Consider the following 17,455-nt stretch of genomic DNA (forward strand, 5'->3'; position numbering starts at 1 on the left):
GTTCCGTGTATATTAAACCATCAGGGGAACACACTCTCCTCACTTATACTGTTCACCTGGTAACATGTACCGTGTATATTAAACCATCAGGGGAACACACTCTCCACAATTATACATTTCACTTGGTGACATGTCCCGTGTGTATTAAACAATCAGGGGAACACACTCTCCTCACTTATACTGTTCACTTGGTAACATGTCCCGTGCGTATTAAACCAACAGGGGAACACATTCTCCTCACTGATATTGTTCACCTGGTAACATGTCCCGTGTGTATTAAACCATCAGGGGAAGACAATCTCCTCACTTACACTGTTCACCTGGTGACATGTCCCGTGTGTATTAAACAATCAGGGGAACACACTCTCCTCACTTATTCTGTTCTCCTGGTCACATGTCCCGTGTATATGAAACCATCAGGGGAAAACATTCTGCTCACTTCTACTGTTCATCTGGTGACGTGTCCCGTGTATATTAAACCATCAGGGGAAGACGCTCTCCTCACTTATACTGTTCACCTGGTAACATGTCCCATGTATATTAAACCATCAGGGGAACACACTCTCCTCACTTATACTGTTCACCTGGTAACATGTCCTTTGCATATTTAACCATCAGGGGAAAACATTCTGCTCACTTCTACTGTTCATCTGGTGACGTGTCCCGTTTGTATTAAACAATCAGGGGAACACACTCTCCTCACTTATACTGTTCACCTGGTAACATGTCCTGTGTTTATTAAACCATCAGGGGAACACACTCTCCTCACTTATACTGTTCACCTGGTAACATGTCCCGCTTATATTAAACCATCAGGGTAACACACTCTCCTCACTTATACTGTTCACCTGGTAACATGTCCTGTGTGCATTAAACCATCAGGGGAACACACTCTCCTAACTTATACTTTTCACCTGGTAACATGTCCTTTGCATATTTAACCATCAGGGGAAAACATTCTGCTCACTTCTGCTGTTCACCTGGTGACATGTCCCGTTTGTATTAAACAATCAGGGGAACACACTCTCCTCAATTATACTGCTCACCCAGTGACATGTCCCGTGTGTATTAAACAATCAGGGGAACACACTCTCCTCAATTATACTATTCACCTGGTGCCACGTCCCGGGTATATTAAACAATCAGGGGAAAACACTCTTCTCACTTATACTGTTCACCTGGTAACATGTCCCGTGCGTGTTAAACCATCAGGGGAACACACTCTCCTCACTTATACTGTTCAGCTGGTAACATGTCCCGTGAGTATTAAACAATCAGGGGAAAACACTCTCCTCACTTATACTGTTCACCTGGTAACATGTCCCGTGCGTGTTAAACCATCAGGGGAACACACTCTCCTCACTTATACTGTTCACCTGGTGACATGTCCCGTGTGTATTAAACAATCAGGGGATCACACTCTCCTCAATTTTACTGTTCACCTGGTCACATGTCCCGGGTATATTAAACCATCAGGGGAACACACTCTCCTCACTTATACTGTTCACCTGGTAACATGTCCCGTGAATATTAAACCATCAGGGGAAAGCACTCTCCTCACTTATACTGTTCACCTGGTAACATCTCCCGTGCGTGTTAAACCATCAGGGGAACACACTCTCCTCACTTATACTGTTCACCTGGTAACATGTCCCGTGTGCATTAAACCATCAGGGGAACACACTCTCCTCACTTATACTGTTCACCTGGTAACATGTCCCGTGCGTGTTAAACCATCAGGGGAACACACTCTCCTCACATATACTGTTCGCCTGGTGACATGTCCCGTGTGTATTAAACAATCTGAGGAACACACTCTCCTCACTTATACTGTTCACCTGGTAACATGTCCTGTTTGTATTAAACAATCAGGGGAACACACTCTCCTCACTTATACTGTTCACCTGGTAACATGTCCTGTGTGTATTAAACAATCAGAGGAACACACTCTCCTCACTTATACTGTTCACCTGGTGACATGTCCCGTGTGTATTAAACAATCAGGGGATCACACTCTCCTCAATTATACTGTTCACCTGGTAACATGTCCCGTGTATATTAAACCATCAGGGGAAAGCACTCTCCTCACATATACTGTTCACCTGGTAACATGTCCCGTGTGCATTAAACCATCAGGGGAACACACTCTCCTCACTTATACTGTTCACCTGGTAACATGTCCCGTGTGCATTAAATCATCAGGGGAACACACTCTCCTCACTTATACTGTTCACCTGGTAACATGTCCCGTGCATATTAAACCACCAGGGGAACACACTCTCCTCACTTATACTGTTTAGCTGGTAACATGTCCCGTCAGTATTAAACCATCAGGGGAACACACTCTCCTCACTTATACAGTTCACTTGGTGAAATGTCCCGTGAATATTAAACCATCAGGGGAAAGCACTCTCCTCACTTGGACTTTTCTCTTGGTAACATATCCCGTGTATATTAAACCATCAGGAGAACACACTCTCCTCACTTATACTGTTCACCTGGAAACATGTCCCGTGAATATTAAACCATCAGGGGAAAGCACTCTCCTCACTTAGACTTTTCTCCTGGTAACATGTCCCGTGCGTATTAAACCATCAGGGGAACACACTCTCCTCACTTATACTGTTCACTTGGTAACATGTCCCGTGCGTATTAAAGCAACAGGGGAACACATTCTCCTCACTTATACTGTTCACCTGGTAACATGTCCCATGTGTATTAAACAATCAGGGGAACACATTCTCCTCACTTATACATGTTCACTTGGTAACATGTCCCGTGCGTATTAAACCATCAGTGGAACACTCTCTCCTCACTTATACTGTTCACCTGGTAACATGTCCCGTGCGTATTAAACCATCAGGGGAACACACTCTCCTCACTTATACTGTTCACTTGGTAACATGTCCCGTGCGTATTAAACCAACAGGGGAACACATTCTCCTCACTTCTACTGTTCACTTGGTAACATGTCCCGTGTGTATTAAACCATCAGAGGAACACACTCTCCTCACTTATACTGTTCACCTGGTAACATGTCCCGTGCGTATTAAACAAACAGGGGAACACACTCTCCTGACTAATATTGTTCACCTGGCAACATGTCCCGTGTGTATTAAACCATCAGGGGAACACAATCTCCTCACTTACACTGTTCACCTGGTGACATGTCCCATGTATATTAAACAATCAGGGGAACACACTCTCCTCACTTATTCTGTTCTCCTGGTAACATGTCCCGTGTATATGAAACCATCAGGGGAACACACTCTCCTCACTTATACTGTTCAGCTGGTAACATGCCCCGTGTGCATTAAACAATCAGGGGAACACACTCGCCTCACTTATACTGTTCACCTGATAACATGTCCCGTGTGTATTAAACCATAAGGGGAACACTCTCTCATCACTTATACTGTTCACCTGGTAATATGCCCTGTGTATATTAAACCATCAGGGGAACACACTCTTCTCACTTATACTGTTCACCTGGGAACATGTCCCGTGCATATTAAACCATCGGGGGAACACACTCTCCTCACTTATACTGTTCACCTGGTAACATGTTCCGTGTATATTAAACCATCAGGGGAACACACTCTCCTCACTTATACTGTTCACCTGGTAACATGTACCGTGTATATTAAACCATCAGGGAAACACACTCTCCTCAATTATACATTTCACTTGGTGACATGTCCCGTGTGTATTGAACAATCAGGGGAACACACTCTCCTCACTTATACTCTTCACCTGGTAACATGTCCCGTGCGTATTAAACAATCAGGGGAAAGCATTCTCCTCACTTATACTGTTCACTTGGTAACATGTCCCGTGCGTATTAAACCAACAGGGGAACACATTCTCCTCACTTATACTGTTCACCTGGTAACATGTCCCGTGTATATTAAACAATCAGGGGACCACACTCTCCTCACTTATACTGTTCACTTGGTAACATGTCCCGTGCGTATTAAACAAACAGAGGAACACATTCTCCTCACTTATACTGTTCACCTGGTAACATGTCCCGTGTGTATTAAACAATCAGGGGAACACATTCTCCTCACTTATTCTGTTCACTTGGTAACATGTCCCGTGCGTATTAAACAAACAGGGGAACACATTCTCCTCACTTATACTGTTCACCTGGTAACATGTCCCGTGTGTATTAAACAAACAGGGGAACACATTCTCCTCACTTATCCTGTTCACTTGGTAACATGTCCCGTGCGTATTAAACAAACAGGGAAACAATTTCTCCTCACTTCTACTGTTCAGCTGGTAACATGTCCCGTGCGTATTAAACAATCAGTGGAACACACTCTCCTCACTTATACTGTTCAACTGGTAACATGTCCTGTGTATATTAAAACATCAGGGGAACACACTCTCCTCACTTATACTGTTCACCTGGTAACATGTCCCGTGTGCATTAAACAATCAGGGGAACACACTCACCTCACTTATACCGTTCACCTGATAACATGTCCCGTGTGTATTAAACCCTCAGGGGAACACAATCTCCTCACTTATACTGTTCACCTGGTAACATGCCCTGTGTATATTAAACCATCAGGGGAACACACTCTCCTCACTTATACTGTTTACCTGGTAACATGTCCCGTGTATATTAAACCATCAGGGGAACACACTCTCCTCACTTATACTGTTCACCTAGTCACATGTCCCGTGTATATTAAACGATCAGGGAACACACTCTCCTTACTTATACTGTTCACCTGGTAACATGTCCCGTGTATATTAAACCATCAGGGGAACACACTCTCCTCACTTATAGTGTTCTCCTGTTAACATATCCCGTGTGTATTAAACCATCAGGGGAACACACTCTCCTCACTTACACTGTTCACCTGGTAAAATGTCTTGTGTGCATTAAACCATCAGGGGAACACACTCTCCTCACTTATACAGTTCAGATGGTGACATGTCCCGTGCGTATTAAACCATCAGGGGAACACACTCTCCTCACTTATACTGTTCACCTGGTAACATGTCCCGTGTATATTAAACCATCAGGGTAACACACTCTCCTCACTTATACTGTTCACCTGGGAACAGGTCCCGTGTATATTAAACCATCAGGGGAACACACTCTCCTCACTTATACTGTTCACCTGGTAACATGTCCTGTGTGCATTAAACCATCAGGGGAACACACTCTCCTCACTTATACTGTTCACCTGGGAACAGGTCCCGTGTATATTAAACCATCAGGGGAACACACTCTCCTCACTTATACTGTTCACCTGGTAACATGTCCCGTCAGTATTAAACCATCAGGGGAACACACTCTCCTCACTTACACTGTTCACCTGGTAACATGTCCCGTGTATATTAAACCATCAGGGGAAGACGCTCTCCTCACTTATACTGTTCACCTGGTAACATGTCCCATGTATATTAAATCATCAGGGGAACACACTCTCCTCACTTTACTGTTCACCTGGTAACATGTCCTTTGCATATTTAACCATCAGGGGAAAACATTCTGCTCACTTCTACTGTTCACCTGGTGACGTGTCCCGTTTGTATTATACAATCAGGGGAACACACTCTCCTCAATTATACTGCTCACCCAGTGACATGTCCCCTGTGTATTAAACAATCAGGGGAAGACACTCTCCTCACTTATACAGTTCACTTGGGAACAGGTCCCGTGTATATTAAACCATCAAGGGAACACACTCTCCTCACTTATACTGTTCACCTGGTAACATGTCCCGTCAGTATTAAACCATCAGGGGAACACACTCTCCTCACTTATACTGTTCACCTGGTAACATGTTCCGTGTATATTAAACCATCAGGGGAACACACTCTCCTCACTTATATTGTTCACCTGGTAACATGTACCGTGTATATTAAACCATCAGGGGAACACACTCTCCTCAATTATACATTTCACTTGGTGACATGTCCCGTGTGTATTGAACAATCAGGGGAACACACTCTCCTCACTTATACTGTTCACCTGTTAACATGTCCCGTGCGTATTAAACAATCAGGGGAAAACACTCTCCTCACTTATACTGTTCACTTGGTAACATGTCTCGTGCGTATTAAACCAACAGGGGAATACATTCTCCTCACTTATACTGTTCACCTGGTAACATGTCCCGTGTGTATTAAACAATCAGGGGAACACAATCTCCCCACTTATACTGTTCGCTTGGTAACATGTCCCGTGCGTATTAAACAAACAGGGGAACACATTCTCCTCACTTATACTGTTCACCTGCTAACATGTCCCGTGTGTATTAAACAATCAGAGGAACACATTCTCCTCACTTATACTGTTCACTTGGTAACATGTCCCGTGCGTATTAAACAATCAGGGGAACACACTCTCCTCACTTATACTGTTCACCTGGTAACATGTCCCGTGTGTATTAAACAAACAGGGGAACACATTCTCCTCACTTATCCTGTTCACCTGGTAATATGTCCCGTGTGTATTAAACAATCAGGGGAACACATTCTCCTCACTTAGACTGTTCACTTGGTAACATGTCCCGTGCGTATTAAACAAACAGGGGAACAATTTCTCCTCACTTCTACTGTTCACCTGGTAACATGTCCCGTGCGTATTAAACAATCATGGGAACACTCTCTCCACACTTATACAGTTCACCTGGTAACATATCCTATGTGTATTAAACAATCAGGTGAACACACTCTCCTCACTTATACTGTTCAACTGGTAACATGTCCTGTGTATATTAAAACATCAGGGAAACACACTCTCCTCACTTATACTGTTCACCTGGTAACATGTCCCGTGTGCATTAAACAATCAGGGGAACACAATCTCCTCACTTATACTGTTCACCTAGTCACATGTCCCGTGTACATTAAACCATCAGGGAACACACTCTCCTTACTTATACTGTTCACCTGGTAACATGTCCCGTGTATATTAAACCATCAGGGGAACACACTCTCCTCACTTATACTGTTCTCCTGTTAACATATCCCGTGTATATTAAACCATCAGGGGAACACACTCTCCTCACTTACACTGTTCACCTGGTAAAATGTCTTGTGTGCATTAAACCATCAGGGGAACACACTCTCCTCACTTATACAGTTCACATGGTGACATGTCCCGTGCGTATTAAACCATCAGGGGAACACACTCTCCTCACTTATCCTGTTCACCTTGTAACAAGTCCCGTGTATATTAAACCATCAGGGTAACACACTCTCCTCACTTATACTGTTCACCTGGTAACAGGTCCCGTGTATATTAAACCATCAGGGGAAGACGCTCTCCTCACTTATACTGTTCACCTGGTAACATGTCCCATGTATATTAAACCATCAGGGGAACACACTCTCCTCAATTATACTGCTCACCTGGTAACATGTCCTTTGCATATTTAACCATCAGGGGAAAACATTCTGCTCACTTCTACTGTTCACCTGGTGACGTGTCCCATTTGTATTAAACAATCAGGGGAACACACTCTCCTCACTTATACTGTTCACCTGGTAACATGTCCTGTGTTTATTAAACCATCAGGGGAACACACTCTCCTCACTTATACTGTTCACCTGGTAACATGTCCCGTGTATATTAAACCATCAGGGTAACACACTCTCCTCACTTATACTGTTCACCTGGTAACAGGTCCCGTGTATATTAAAACATCAGGGGAACACACTCTCCTCACTTATACTGTTCACCTGCTAACATGTCCTGTGTGCATTAAACCATCAGGGGAACACACTTTCCTCACTTATACTGTTCATCTGGTAACATGTCCCGTCAGTATTAAACCATCAGGGGAACACACTCTCCTCACTTCTACTGTTCACCTGGTGACGTGTCCCGTGTGTATTAAACAATCAGAGGAACACATTCTCCTCACTTATACTGTTCACTTGGTAACATGTCCCGTGCGTATTAAACAAACAGGGGAACACATTCTCCTCACTTATACTGTTCACCTGGTAACATGTCCCGTGCGTATTAAACAAACAGGGGAACACATTTTCCTCACTTATCCTGTTCACCTGGTAATATATCCCGTGTGTATTAAACAAACAGGGGAACACATTCTCCTCACTTATCCTGTTCACCTGGTAATATGTCCCGTGCGTATTAAACAAACAGGGGAACAATTTCTCCTCACTTCTACTGTTCACCTGGTAACATGTCCCGTGCGTATTAAACAATCAGGGGAACACACTCTCCTCACTTATACTGTTCACCTGGTAACATGTCCCGTGTGCATTAAAGCATCAGGTGAACACACTCTCCTCACTTATCCTGTTCACCTTGTAACAAGTCCCGTGTATATTAAACCATCAGGGTAACACACTCTCCTCACTTACACTGTTCACCTGGTAAAATGTCTTGTGTGCATTAAACCATCAGGGGAACACACTCTCCTCACTTATACAGTTCACATGGTGACATGTCCCGTGCGTATTAAACCATCAGGGGAACACACTCTCCTCACTTATCCTGTTCACCTTGTAACAAGTCCCGTGTATATTAAACCATCAGGGTAACACACTCTCCTCACTTATACTGTTCACCTGGTAACAGGTCCCGTGTATATTAAACCATCAGGGGAAGACGCTCTCCTCACTTATACTGTTCACCTGGTAACATGTCCCATGTATATTAAACCATCAGGGGAACACACTCTCCTCAATTATACTGCTCACCTGGTAACATGTCCTTTGCATATTTAACCATCAGGGGAAAACATTCTGCTCACTTCTACTGTTCACCTGGTGACGTGTCCCATTTGTATTAAACAATCAGGGGAACACACTCTCCTCACTTATACTGTTCACCTGGTAACATGTCCTGTGTTTATTAAACCATCAGGGGAACACACTCTCCTCACTTATACTGTTCACCTGGTAACATGTCCCGTGTATATTAAACCATCAGGGTAACACACTCTCCTCACTTATACTGTTCACCTGGTAACAGGTCCCGTGTATATTAAAACATCAGGGGAACACACTCTCCTCACTTATACTGTTCACCTGCTAACATGTCCTGTGTGCATTAAACCATCAGGGGAACACACTTTCCTCACTTATACTGTTCATCTGGTAACATGTCCCGTCAGTATTAAACCATCAGGGGAACACACTCTCCTCACTTCTACTGTTCACCTGGTGACGTGTCCCGTGTGTATTAAACAATCAGAGGAACACATTCTCCTCACTTATACTGTTCACTTGGTAACATGTCCCGTGCGTATTAAACAAACAGGGGAACACATTCTCCTCACTTATACTGTTCACCTGGTAACATGTCCCGTGCGTATTAAACAAACAGGGGAACACATTTTCCTCACTTATCCTGTTCACCTGGTAATATATCCCGTGTGTATTAAACAAACAGGGGAACACATTCTCCTCACTTATCCTGTTCACCTGGTAATATGTCCCGTGCGTATTAAACAAACAGGGGAACAATTTCTCCTCACTTCTACTGTTCACCTGGTAACATGTCCCGTGCGTATTAAACAATCAGGGGAACACACTCTCCTCACTTATACTGTTCACCTGGTAACATGTCCCGTGTGCATTAAAGCATCAGGTGAACACACTCTCCTCACTTATACTGTTCAACTGGTAACATGTCCTGTGTATATTAAAACATCAGGGAACACACTCTCCTCACTTATACTGTTCACCTGGTAACATGTCCCGTGTGCATTAAGCAATCAGGGGAACACACTCTCCTCACTTATACCGTTCACCTGATAACATGTCCCGTGTGTATTAAACCATCAGGGGAACACAATCTCCTCACTTATACTGTTCACCTGGTTACATGCCCTGTGTATATTAAACCATCAGGGGAACACACTCTCCTCACTTATACTGTTTACCTGGTAACATGTCCCGTGTATATTAAACCATCAGGGGAACACACTCTCCTCACTTATACTGTTCACCTAGTCACATGTCCCGTGTATATTAAACCATCAGGGAACACACTCTCCTTACTTATACTGTTCAACTGGTAACATGTCCTGTGTATATTAAACCATCAGGGGAACACACTCTCCTCACTTATACTGTTCTCCTGTTAACATATCCCGTGTATATTAAACCATCAGGGGAACACACTCTCCTCACTTACACTGTTCACCTGGTAAAATGTCTTGTGTGCATTAAACCATCAGGGGAACACACTCTCCTCACTTATACAGTTCACATGGTGACATGTCCCTTGCGTATTAAACCATCAGGGGAACACACTCTCCTCACTTATACTGTTCACCTTGTAACATGTCCCGTGTATATTAAACCATCAGGGTAACAAACTCTCCTCACTTATACTGTTCACCTGGTAACAGGTCCCGTGTATATTAAAACATCAGGGGAACACACTCTCCTCACTTATACTGTTCACCTGGTAACATGTCCTGTGTGCATTAAACCATCAGGGGAACACACTCTCCTCACTTATACTGTTCATCTGGTAACATGTCCCGTCAGTATTAAACCATCAGGGGAACACATTCTCCTCACTTATACTGTTCACCTGGTAACATGTCCCGTGTATATTAAACCATCAGGGGAAGACGCTCTCCTCACTTATACTGTTCACCTGGTAACATGTCCCATGTATATTCAACCATCAGGGGAACACACTCTCCTCACTTATACTGTTCACCTGGTAACATGTCCTTTGCATATTTAACCATCTGGGGAAAACATTCTGCTCACTTCTACTGTTCACCTGGTGACGTGTCCCATTTGTATTAAACAATCAGGGGAACACACTCTCCTCACTTATACTGTTCACCTGGTAACATGTCCTGTGTTTATTAAACCATCAGGAGAACACACTCTCCTCACTTATACTGTTCACCTGGTAACATGTCCCGTGTATATTAAACCATCAGGGTAACACACTCTCCTCACTTATACTGTTCACCTGGTAACATGTCCTGTGTGCATTAAACCATCAGGGGAACACACTCTCCTCACTTATACTGTTCATCTGGTAACATGTCCCGTCAGTATTAAACCATCAGGGGAACACACTCTCCTAACTTATACTGTTCACCTGGTAACATGTCCTTTGCATATTTAACCCTCAGGGGAAAACATTCTGCTCACTTCTGCTGTTCTCCTGGTGACATGTCCCGTATGTATTAAACAATCAGGGGAACACACTCTCCTCAATTATACTGCTCACCCGGTGACATGTCCCGTGTGTATTAAACAATCAGGGGAACACACTCACCTCAATTATACTATTCACCTGGTGCCACGTCCCGGGTATATTAAACAATCAGGGGAAAACACTCTCCTCACTTATACTGTTCACCTGGTAACATGTCCCGTGCGTGTTAAACCATCAGGGGAACACACTCTCCTCACTTACACTGTTCACCTGGTAAAATGTCTTGGGTGCATTAAACCATCAGGGGAACACACTCTCCTCACTTATACAGTTCACATGGTGACATGTCCCGTGCGTATTAAACCATCAGGGGAACACACTCTCCTCACTTATACTGTTCACCTGGTAACAGGTCCCGTGTATATTAAACCATCAGGGGAACACACTCTCCTCACTTATACTGTTCACCTGGTAACATGTCCTGTGTGCATTAAACCATCAGGGGAACACACTCTCCTCACTTATACTGTTCATCTGGTAACATGTCCCGTCAGTATTAAACCATCAGGGGAACACACTCTCCTCACTTATACTGTTCACCTGGTAACATGTCCCGTGTATATTAAACCATCAGTGGAAGACGCTCTCCTCACTTATACTGTTCACCTGGTGACATGTCCCGGGTATATTAAACCATCAGGGGAACACACTCTCCTCACTTATACTGTTCACCTGGTAACATGTCCCGTGAATATTAAACCATCAGGGGAAAGCACTCTCCTCACTTATACTGTTCACCTGGTAACATGTCCCGTGCGTGTTAAACCATCAGGGGAACACACTCTCCTCACTTATACTGTTCAGCTGCTAACATGTCCCGTGAGTATTAAACAATCAGGGGAACACACTCTCCTCACTTATACTGTTCACCTGGTAACATGTTCCGTGTATATTAAACCATCAGGGGAACACACTCTCCTCACTTATACTGTTCACCTGGTAACATGTACCGTGTATATTAAACCATCAGGGGAACACACTCTCCTCAATTATACATTTCACTTGGTGACATATCCCGTGTGTATTGAACAATCAGGGGAACACACTCTCCTCACTTATACTGTTCACCTGGTAACATGTCCCGTGTGTATTGAACAATCAGGGGAACACACTCTCCTCACTTATACTGTTCACCTGGTAACATGTCCCGTGCGTATTAAACAATCAGGGGAAAACATTCGCCTCACTTATACTGTTCACCTGGTAACATGTCCCGTGTGTATTGAACAATCAGGGGAACACACTCTCCTCACTTATCCTGTTCACCTGGTAACATGTCCCGTGCGTATTAAACCAACAGGGGAACACATTCTCCTCACTTTTACTGTTCACTTGGTAACATCTCCCGTGCGTATTTAACAAACAGGGGAACACATTCTCCTCACTTATAATGTTCACCTGGTAACATGTCCCGTGTGTATTAAACAAACAGGGAACACATTCTCCTCACTTACACTGTTCACCTGGTAACATGTCCCGTGTGTATTAAACAATCAGGGGAACACATTCTCCTCACTTATACTGTTCACTTGGTAACATGTCCCGTGCGTATTAAACAAACAGGGGAACACATTCTCCTCACTTCTACTGTTCACCTGGTAACATCTCCTGTGTATATTAAACCATCAATGGAACACACTCTCCTCACTTATACTGTTCACCTGGTAACATGTCCTGTGTATATTAAAATATCAGGGGAACACACTCTCCTCACTTATACTGTTCACCTGGTAACATTTCCCGTGTGCATTAAAGCATCAGGGGAACACACTCTCCTCACTTATACTGTTCATCTGGTAACATGTCCCGTCAGTATTAAACCATCAGGGGAACACACTCTCCTAACTTATACTGTTCAAATGGTAACATGTCCTTTGCATATTTAACCCTCAGGGGAAAACATTCTGCTCACTTCTGCTGTTCACCTGGTGACATGTCCCGTTTGTATTAAACAATCAGGGGAACACACTCTCCTCAATTATACTGCTCACCCGGTGACATGTCCCGTGTGTATTAAACAATCAGGGGAACACACTCTCCTCAATTATACTATTCACCTGGTGCCACGCCCCGGGTATATTAAACAATCAGGGGAAAACACTCTCCTCACTTATACTGTTCACCTGGTAACATGTCCCGTGTATATTAAACCATCAGGGGAACACACTCTCCTCACTTATACTGTTCACCTGGTAATATGCCCTGTGTATATTAAACCATCAGGGGAACACACTCTCCTCACTTATACTGTTCACCTGGGAACATGTCCCGTGCATATTAAACCATCAGAGGAACACACTATCCTCACTTATGCAGTTCACCTGGTAACATGTCCCGTGTAAATTAAACCATCAGGGTAACACACTCTCCTCACTTATACTGTTCACCTGGTAACATGTCCTGTGTGCATTAAACCATCAGGGGAACACACTCTCCTCACTTATACTGTTCATCTGGTAACATGTCCCGTCAGTATTAAACCATCAGGGGAACACACTCTCCTAACTTATACTGTTCACCTGGTAACATGTCCTTTGCATATTTAACCCTCAGGGGAAAACATTCTGCTCACTTCTGCAGTTGTCCTGGTGACATGTCCCGTTTGTATTAAACAATCAGGGGAACACACTCTCCTCAATTATACTGCTCACCCGGTGACATGTCCCGTGTGTATTAAACAATCAGGGGAACACACTCTCCTCAATTATACTATTCACCTGGTGCCACGTCCCGGGTATATTAAACAATCAGGGGAAAACACTCTCCTCACTTATACAGTTCACCTGGTAACATGTCCCGTGCGTGTTAAACCATCAGGGGAACACACTCTCCTCACTTACACTGTTCGCTTGGTAAAATGTCTTGGGTGCATTAAACCATCAGGGGAACACACTCTCCTCACTTATACAGTTCACATGGTGACATGTCCCGTGCGTATTAAACCATCAGGGGAACACACTCTCCTCACTTATACTGTTCACCTTGTAACATGTCCCGTGTATATTAAAACATCAGAGTAACACACTCTCCTCACTTATACTGTTCACCTGGTAACAGGTCCCTTGTATATTAAACCATCAGGGGAACACACTCTCCTCACTTATACTGTTCACCTGGTAACATGTCCTGTGTGCATTAAACCATCAGGGGAACACACTCTCCTCACTTATACTGTTCATCTGGTAACATGTCCCGTCAGTATTAAACCATCAGGGGAACACACTCTCCTCACTTATACTGTTCACCTGGTGACATGTCCCGTTTGTATTAAACAATCAGGGGAACACACTCTCCTCAATTATACTGCTCACCCGGTGACATGTCCCGTGTGTATTAAACAATCAGGGGAACACACTCTCCTCAATTATACTATTCACCTGGTGCCACGTCCCGGGTATATTAAACAATCAGGGGAAAACACTCTCCTCACTTATACTGTTCACCTGGTAACATGTCCCGTGCGTGTTAAACCATCAGGGGAACACACTCTCCTCACTTACACTGTTCACCTGGTAAAATGTCTTGGGTGCATTAAACCATCAGGGGAACACACTCTCCTCACTTATACAGTTCACATGGTGACATGTCCCGTGCGTATTAAACCATCAGGGGAACACACTCTCCTCACTTATACTGTTCACCTGGTAACAGGTCCCGTGTATATTAAACCATCAGGGGAACACACTCTCCTCACTTATACTGTTCACCTGGTAACATGTCCTGTGTGCATTAAACCATCAGGGGAACACACTCTCCTCACTTATACTGTTCATCTGGTAACATGTCCCGTCAGTATTAAACCATCAGGGGAACACACTCTCCTCACTTATACTGTTCACCTGGTAACATGTCCCGTGTATATTAAACCATCAGTGGAAGACGCTCTCCTCACTTATACTGTTCACCTGGTGACATGTCCCGGGTATATTAAACCATCAGGGGAACACACTCTCCTCACTTATACTGTTCACCTGGTAACATGTCCCGTGAATATTAAACCATCAGGGGAAAGCACTCTCCTCACTTATACTGTTCACCTGGTAACATGTCCCGTGCGTGTTAAACCATCAGGGGAACACACTCTCCTCACTTATACTGTTCAGCTGCTAACATGTCCCGTGAGTATTAAACAATCAGGGGAACACACTCTCCTCACTTATACTGTTCACCTGGTAACATGTTCCGTGTATATTAAACCATCAGGGGAACACACTCTCCTCACTTATACTGTTCACCTGGTAACATGTACCGTGTATATTAAACCATCAGGGGAACACACTCTCCTCAATTATACATTTCACTTGGTGACATATCCCGTGTGTATTGAACAATCAGGGGAACACACTCTCCTCACTTATACTGTTCACCTGGTAACATGTCCCGTGTGTATTGAACAATCAGGGGAACACACTCTCCTCACTTATACTGTTCACCTGGTAACATGTCCCGTGCGTATTAAACAATCAGGGGAAAACATTCGCCTCACTTATACTGTTCACCTGGTAACATGTCCCGTGTGTATTGAACAATCAGGGGAACACTCTCCTCACTTATCCTGTTCACCTGGTAACATGTCCCGTGCGTATTAAACCAACAGGGGAACACATTCTCCTCACTTTAACTGTTCACTTGGTAACATCTCCCGTGCGTATTTAACAAACAGGGGAACACATTCTCCTCACTTATAATGTTCACCTGGTAACATGTCCCGTGTGTATTAAACAAACAGGGAACACATTCTCCTCACTTACACTGTTCACCTGGTAACATGTCCCGTGTGTATTAAACAATCAGGGGAACACATTCTCCTCACTTATACTGTTCACTTGGTAACATGTCCCGTGCGTATTAAACAAACAGGGGAACACATTCTCCTCACTTCTACTGTTCACCTGGTAACATCTCCTGTGTATATTAAACCATCAATGGAACACACTCTCCTCACTTATACTGTTCACCTGGTAACATGTCCTGTGTATATTAAAATATCAGGGGAACACACTCTCCTCACTTATACTGTTCACCTGGTAACATGTCCCGTGTGCATTAAAGCATCAGGGGAACACACTCTCCTCACTTATACTGTTCACCTGGTGACATGTCCCGTTTGTATTAAACAATCAGGGGAACACACTCTCCTCAATTATACTGCTCACCCGGTGACATGTCCCGTGTGTATTAAACAATCAGGGGAACACACTCTCCTCAATTATACTATTCACCTGGTGCCACGTCCCGGGTATATTAAACAATCAGGGGAAAACACTCTCCTCACTTATACTGTTCACCTGGTAACATGTCCCGTGCGTGTTAAACCATCAGGGGAACACACTCTCCTCACTTACACTGTTCACCTGGTAAAATGTCTTGGGTGCATTAAACCATCAGGGGAACACACTCTCCTCACTTATACAGTTCACATGGTGACATGTTCCGTGCGTATTAAACCATCAGGGGAACACACTCTCCTCACTTATACTGTTCACCTGGTAACAGGTCCCGTGTATATTAAACCATCAGGGGAACACACTCTCCTCACTTATACTGTTCACCTGGTAACATGTCCTGTGTGCATTAAACCATCAGGGGAACACACTCTCCTCACTTATACTGTTCATCTGGTAACATGTCCCGTCAGTATTAAACCATCAGGGGAACACACTCTCCTCACTTATACTGTTCACCTGGTAACATGTCCCGTGTATATTAAACCATCAGTGGAAGACGCTCTCCTCACTTATACTGTTCACCTGGTAACATGTCCCGTGAATATTAAACCATCAGGGGAAAGCACTCTCCTCACTTATACTGTTCACCTGGTAACATGTTCCGTGTATATTAAACCATCAGGGGAACACACTCTCCTCACTTATACTGTTCACCTGGTAACATGTTCCGTGTATATTAAACCATCAGGGGAACACACTCTCCTCAATTATACATTTCACTTGGTGACATATCCCGTGTGTATTGAACAATCAGGGGAACACACTCTCCTCACTTATACTGTTCACCTGGTAACATGTCCCGTGTGTATTGAACAATCAGGGGAACACACTCTCCTCACTTATACTGTTCACCTGGTAACATGTCCCGTGCGTATTAAACAATCAGGGGAAAACATTCGCCTCACTTATACTGTTCACCTGGTAACATGTCCCGTGTGTATTGAACAATCAGGGGAACACACTCTCCTCACTTATCCTGTTCACCTGGTAACATGTCCCGTGCGTATTAAACCAACAGGGGAACACATTCTCC

The sequence above is a fragment of the Heterodontus francisci genome, chromosome 28, assembly GCF_036365525.1.
Source record: "Heterodontus francisci isolate sHetFra1 chromosome 28, sHetFra1.hap1, whole genome shotgun sequence".
NCBI lineage: Eukaryota > Metazoa > Chordata > Chondrichthyes > Heterodontiformes > Heterodontidae > Heterodontus > Heterodontus francisci.